The 6,090-nt window shown below is 44.4% G+C and overlaps 1 long non-coding RNA gene across 1 annotated transcript; it reads right to left on the reverse strand.

Annotated features, from left to right (window-relative positions):
* Positions 1–4,564: 4,564 nt before the first annotated feature.
* On the reverse strand, positions 4,565–5,348 carry LOC125705383 (uncharacterized). Its single transcript, XR_007381498.1, has 2 exons — positions 5,238–5,348; positions 4,565–5,029 (listed from the first exon to the last, which is right to left on the reverse strand). It is a non-coding gene; the product is annotated as an uncharacterized LOC125705383 (long non-coding RNA).
* Between the last annotated feature and the right edge of the window lie 742 nt (positions 5,349–6,090).

Raw genomic sequence — 6,090 nt, forward strand, 5'->3', positions numbered from 1 at the left:
TCATGTGTTTCTGCTCTGTGTTCTCTGGAAACAGATAACCTTGAGAGTATCCTACAGCACAAATATTGAGTATTACCAGATGAAGATGTAGATAGCAACTTTTGTTCTGTAACTTGTAGTGTAGCTAACCACTATATTAAAACAGTAGCTTGTAGCCTGAAAAACTACCGTTTAAAAGTAGCTTCCCCAACACGGAGTATTAATCAGAAGGATATTATAAAACAAAAATCGACTTACAACCATGATCTGTCAACCCTTTGTTTTATATGCAAAATTGTCATATATATATATGCCGCCAGTTGGGGCGGAAACTGTCATACATTCATGCTGGGCAGCCCTCTCTGCCAGACACGGTGCAGTCACGGCCACATATCTGCAGTCTTGGAACGATTGTAAAGTCATAAGTCACATATTTCGTAAGTTGACAACGACCTGTAGTATTTTATTAATGATGTAGCATTTTGCCACGTTATATTGCTAATATAGAAAATTATGCAAGTTTCTGTCTGTTTTTGCAGAGTATGATCTCCAAATTGGCAGACTTGAATGTCAGCTGATATTAATCGAATAAAAGGCTTTCTCTGTAAGGTACCTCATATGACACAGATAAACATATCATTTTTTTAGTTTTTTAAGTGCTGGTCATTCTCCACTGTACATTATATATATATATATATATATATATATATATATATTTTTTTTTTTTTTTTAATTGAGGTCCACCGACTGTTTTTTTGATTTTGACTGACTGAGGTTGATTTTTTTTCACTTTGTTTATCAAACTGTAAGTGTGATGTGAGAGAGGATTGTGAAATTATCCCTGTCTTCAACAGTCCAGCTGCCTTTTTGAGCCTGTTTTCTGGGGGAATGTTCAGTGGGGAGTGGGGGTGCTGTGCACTCCCAGAGAGAACAATGGGTTGGGAAACACATGTCCCTGCTACACTATTCAAAGACAATGACTTTCAGCAGGCATGATATAAAGCTTGGAGGAGTTTAATGCCTTATGTGTTTCCTGACTGCCACCTAATGGAAGAAGTGGGAATCAATGGGTTCTGCAGAAGGGTGCAATGAAAGGCCATGGTGGGCTCCCATCTGCCCAGTAAAGAGTTTGAAGTGGGTGGCGACTACAAATTGCCAGACACAGGCGCTCTTACAGTATATTGTTAACAGCAGTGTTCATCCCTAATATGAAGGAGTGTTTGAAAACAATCGAATATGATTTCTTAATAACACAAAAGTAGTATAAATGATTAGGTCACTTTAGTCTCTTGTTAGGTTGAAGAAACTGCTAGTAATCATTTGTTATCATTTCTGTATAATCAGCAATGAGTGTAAATATGTATATACGTTATTTTGTTTTCCTTTACCTTCATATTTTAGATTATCTTAGTTTACACGTATCCTGAGCACGTGTTTAAAAGTTGTCCACCTGAGGAAAACCAGAACTACTTCTTACTCTCACAGTCCTTTCTTTGTTCTCACTCCAAGACCCCTGCCCCCCATTGACTATAAATAAAGGTGCCAAGGGGAACCACCCTTTGTAACACAATCCTTTGTAGCCTAGCATGCAGAGAGTGTGGTTACCCTTGTGCAAGTAAAACTTTAAGTGTGTTGTCTCGTAATTAATGGTCCTGTGTGCAGAGTTGGAGTGGAAAGCCTGACGCTTTCTCCAACATCTCTCATCAAAAAATGTTCTGTATGTACATACAGAGGAGACTGTTGAATCAGATAAATAAATTCAAATGACTGATTACACATTAAAATTCATGGATTACAAGCCAGTAATACAAATGCATGTGAAAAATGTGTGTGCTTTGTGGATAATTTTACACTGTACCTGTCCTGAGCATACAGTTGTCAAATAATGATGTCAGCCATTAATTTGTACAAAACATTTGTATCATATGCTTGTTTACTTGCTCAGTTCTCCCACTGGTCCCTCTCCCTTCTCTGTCACCCACTCTCTTTGCTTTCTTTTCAGTCTCTCTCCTCCCTCTCCTACTCGCCCTCCTTTCTCTCCACTGTATTGAATTAGATTCAAAACAAATTCAAATATGCTTTATTGGAAAGTATGTTCAATGCACCACAATCTCACCAAAAGCAGTTGGTAACTAGAGGCAAGAACTGACAACAACAGCAACAAGGCAAAAACTGAAAACAAACAGACAAGCTAAAGCAGCAATATGGCACTTGGTGTACACAGAGCTCCTCTGTTGCTCTCTTCATCCCCTCGGCCCATCCTTCTCGATGCCATCCATTATCTCATATCTTCTGTCTGATCAGTATTTCGCTTCTGACCCTCATAGTGGCATAGCAGAGTCAGGCACAACTGTTGAGTGTCTTCACAGTGCTAGTGTGAGGTACAGGGTAGTGTGTGGCTTTAGGGGGTAGTGTGTGGCTCTGTGGGTTAAGCCTCAGTGCCTTTTATCAGATGGTCACCAGATTGAGCCATACTTTGGCAGAATAGCCACATGTCCAAGGGCCCTTGAGCAACGCCCTTAGCCACCGGCTCCATGTTTGCCACTGCAGGTGGCTGCCCATCACTGTCAAGTTTTATTTCACCTACCTATAGTGCCCTCCACAATTGTTGGCTAGAAAAAACTTCAGCTTTTAGTGAAGCAGCTGTCAAACTGAAAAACTGAGAAAAATCCAACCTTTCCTAAAAATAAATTTATCAAAATAAAAACAAATGCTTCATTGAGAAATAATTTTCTTTAACAAAAACAACTGTACCACGATTTTTGGTACCCCTGCTTTTAATACTTTGTACAACCTCCCTTTGCCAGTATATCAAAACTGAGTCATTTTATAATGTTGGAGATCACCAAAGAAGGCATCTGAGCCCATTCCTCATTACAGAATCTCTCCAGATCATCCAGGGTCCTAGGCCATCTGTCATGCCCTGCTTGTCCGATTCTCCCCTGTGCCACACCCCCTCGTTAACCTCGTGCGAAATCCCAATGTAACCAGCTGTTTCTTGTCCTGTGTATTTAAGTTCACGTCAGAGTCTGTTTCCCCAGTCTTGTCATTGAAGTAATTGGAGTCTGAAGTCCATTTTGTGTGCCTCGCCTTGTCGTTGCTCTACAATAAGTCCCTTGTTCTTATCCCTCATCTCCCTGATCCTGCTTCCGCAAGTCCAGTCATGACAGAATGACGAGACTCACAAAAGAAATACCTCAGCTAAGCGAGACGGAATACTTCAACCTCAGTGATGAGGTGATTTATTGAGTTCAGCAGCCCAAGGTCCAGGAGGGCCCCATGGCCCGCACCCTGGCTACACACTTGGGGGACATCCTGAATAGGATTTCCCCTTCAAAGGTTCTGCACCTCGTGGAAGAGGTACGGGTAAACTTGTGGCGACTCAAGCGTGGGACAGCTGAGGCAAATATGCGGCGGGTAAACAGTGGACTCCCCTGTGATCTGCTGTCTGAGCCGCCTGAAGTTCTCCAGACAGCGGGAAAAAGAAGAAAGCGGAAAAACCGAAGACCAGAGACGCCATAGGTCTTCCTGAGAGCCTGGGAGTTTCTGCTGCCGACCTTGCTGCATTTTAGGGGGAATTACGATGTAATGTTGTGATAATATGCTATACAAAAATAAATTTGTTTGTTTGTTTGTTGAATCTCTCCCGATTCTTCATCCGGCAGGGTTCGCTCAAGTGGGAACATGAAGCCCGCATCACCGCCACCTCATTGCCGATGTCAGCAGCTTGCCCCTATTCAGAGAAGCGCCTGGCCTTTAAAGGGGCCGGTTCTGTTAGGAATGCGATCCCAAACAGGTGGTGCCCACTGCCCAGGTGCAAACCCCAACTGCACCATCCGTGGTTCCCGACCCGGCGATCGATGCTCCATCCCCCGCGGCTCCTGTGCCAGCAGTCAATGCTCCGCCCCCCGCGGTTCCTGCTCCTGTGGTTCCTGCTCTGCCCCCTTAGGTTCCTGCTCCCAAGGTTCCAGTTCTGCCCCCTGAAGTTCTTGCTTTGCCTGTTCCTGCTCTGCCTCCTGAGGTTCCTGCTCCGCCCCCTGAGATTCCTGCTCTGCCTGTTCCGGTCCCTACCCCGGATCCCTCAGACTCTGCTCCCTTGCCCCTGGCCCCTGGCCCCGAGGAGGTACCCAACTGTCAGACCATCGCTCCTCCTACCTTAGTGGAGATGGAGCTTGAACGGGACCCCTTGGGATCACCCTGGCTACCCCAGTGAACCCCTCTGGTGGGTCACACCAACCACCACCCCAGTGTGGTCGATCCCGGCCGGGTCCACATCTCTCGGTTTCCCGGAACGGACAGGGACACCTACACACGTGGACAAAATTGTTGGTACCCTTCAGTCAATGAAAGAAAAACTCACAATGGTCACAGAAATAACTTTAATCTGACAAAAGTAATAATAAATAAAAATTCTATGAAATTTAACTAATGTCGCAGCGCTGGGCTCAGAGTTCAGGGGAACCACCCCTTAAAACACCGACTACGCCACCCTGGGAATTGCACCCAGGGAAATAGTTCCTAAGCTAAATGAAACTCCAAGAGAAAGGCACTCAGGTCCGTTATACACGGCAGCAAGAGACGTGACTCCACTTACAATCTTTTATTACAAATAAATTAATAAAACACCATCCACACGACAAAATAAAACCTCGGGGCTGGTCCACACAGGGTAGGAGGTTAAACAGTCAAACAGCAGATGGCATCCTGAAACAAAACACTACAACTCCCATGCATACACACAATACAACATGCCACCACAAAGTTCCCTTCCTCCCTAATGGCATCCCAACCCCAAAGAATCTTAAAACACACAAAATAAAATCCCTCACTTTAAACAATTAATCCTCGCAGTTAAGCAAGGAATAAAAGGCTACCAATCCCCACATTCAGAATACAAAAAGAGGAGAGAAGACAAAAGCAGAGGCAAAGAGGCAAAGCAGCAGCAACTGCAGGACAGGCAATCCAGACCGCAGCTGTAAAAGCAGGCAGAGCAGCAATGCTTAATGGCATAGTGATCTCCAACCAGCCGGATAAACTCCCTCCACGTTGCCTGCAAAGGATGGCGCCAGGCAAAACAAGTTAATTAAAACCCACAATCACGAACTTAGATCGAACTTACGGGCGATTTTACACAAGCCCATTACAAGGCGCCAGCCCCACCATTTACCCGCAGCAACGTGCACCCACCATTTACCCGCAGCAACGTGCACCCACCGGTTGAGTACAAGTGAGCCGAAACAGAATGGAATAAAACGTACCCGCTGCCACCTACCAAACAGCCGCCTCCAATAAATCCGTCGTATGCAGATCTTTACCACGAAGTCAGGTAACCGGAAGAACCTTGCCAGCGTTCGACCCCCAGCCAACCACTGCCATTTTTATAGGGCGCTACCACGAATTACAATACAAATCGGCCTGCACATTTAAAGGCACAGGTACTTAAAATAGTCATACTGCCACACTAATAAAAGTCAGACATTGATTTTTAACCATGCTTCAACAGAATTAATAAAAAATAAAAAATAAAAAAAAAAAACTCATGAAACAGGCCTGGACAAAAATGATGGTACCCCTAACTTAATATTTTGTTGCACAACCTTTTGAGGCAATCACTGCAATCAAACGATTCCTGTAACTGTTAATGAGACTTCTGCACTTCTCAGCAGGTATTTTGGCCCACTCCTCATGAGCAAACTGCTCCAGTTGTCTCAGGTTTGAAGGGTGCCTTTTCCAGATGGCATGTTTCAGCTCTTTCCAAAGATGCTCAATAGGATTGAGGTCAGGGCTCATAGAAGGCCACTTTAGAATAGTCCAATGTTTTCCTCGTAGCCATTCTTGGGTGTTTTTAGTTGTGTGTTTTGGGTCATTGTCCTGTTGCAAGACCCATGACCTACGACTGAGACCAAGCTTTCTGACACTGGCCAGCACATTTCTCTCTAGAATCCCTTGATAGTCTTGAGATTTCATTGTACCCTGCACAGATTCAAGACACCCTGTGCCAGATGCAGCAAAGCAGCCCCAGAACATAACAGAGCCTCCTCCATGTTTCACAGAAGGGACAGTGTTCTTTTCTTGATATGCTTCATTTTTCCGTCTGTGAACATAGAGCTG

Source organism: Brienomyrus brachyistius, chromosome 12, assembly GCF_023856365.1.
Source record: "Brienomyrus brachyistius isolate T26 chromosome 12, BBRACH_0.4, whole genome shotgun sequence".
Lineage (NCBI taxonomy): Eukaryota > Metazoa > Chordata > Actinopteri > Osteoglossiformes > Mormyridae > Brienomyrus > Brienomyrus brachyistius.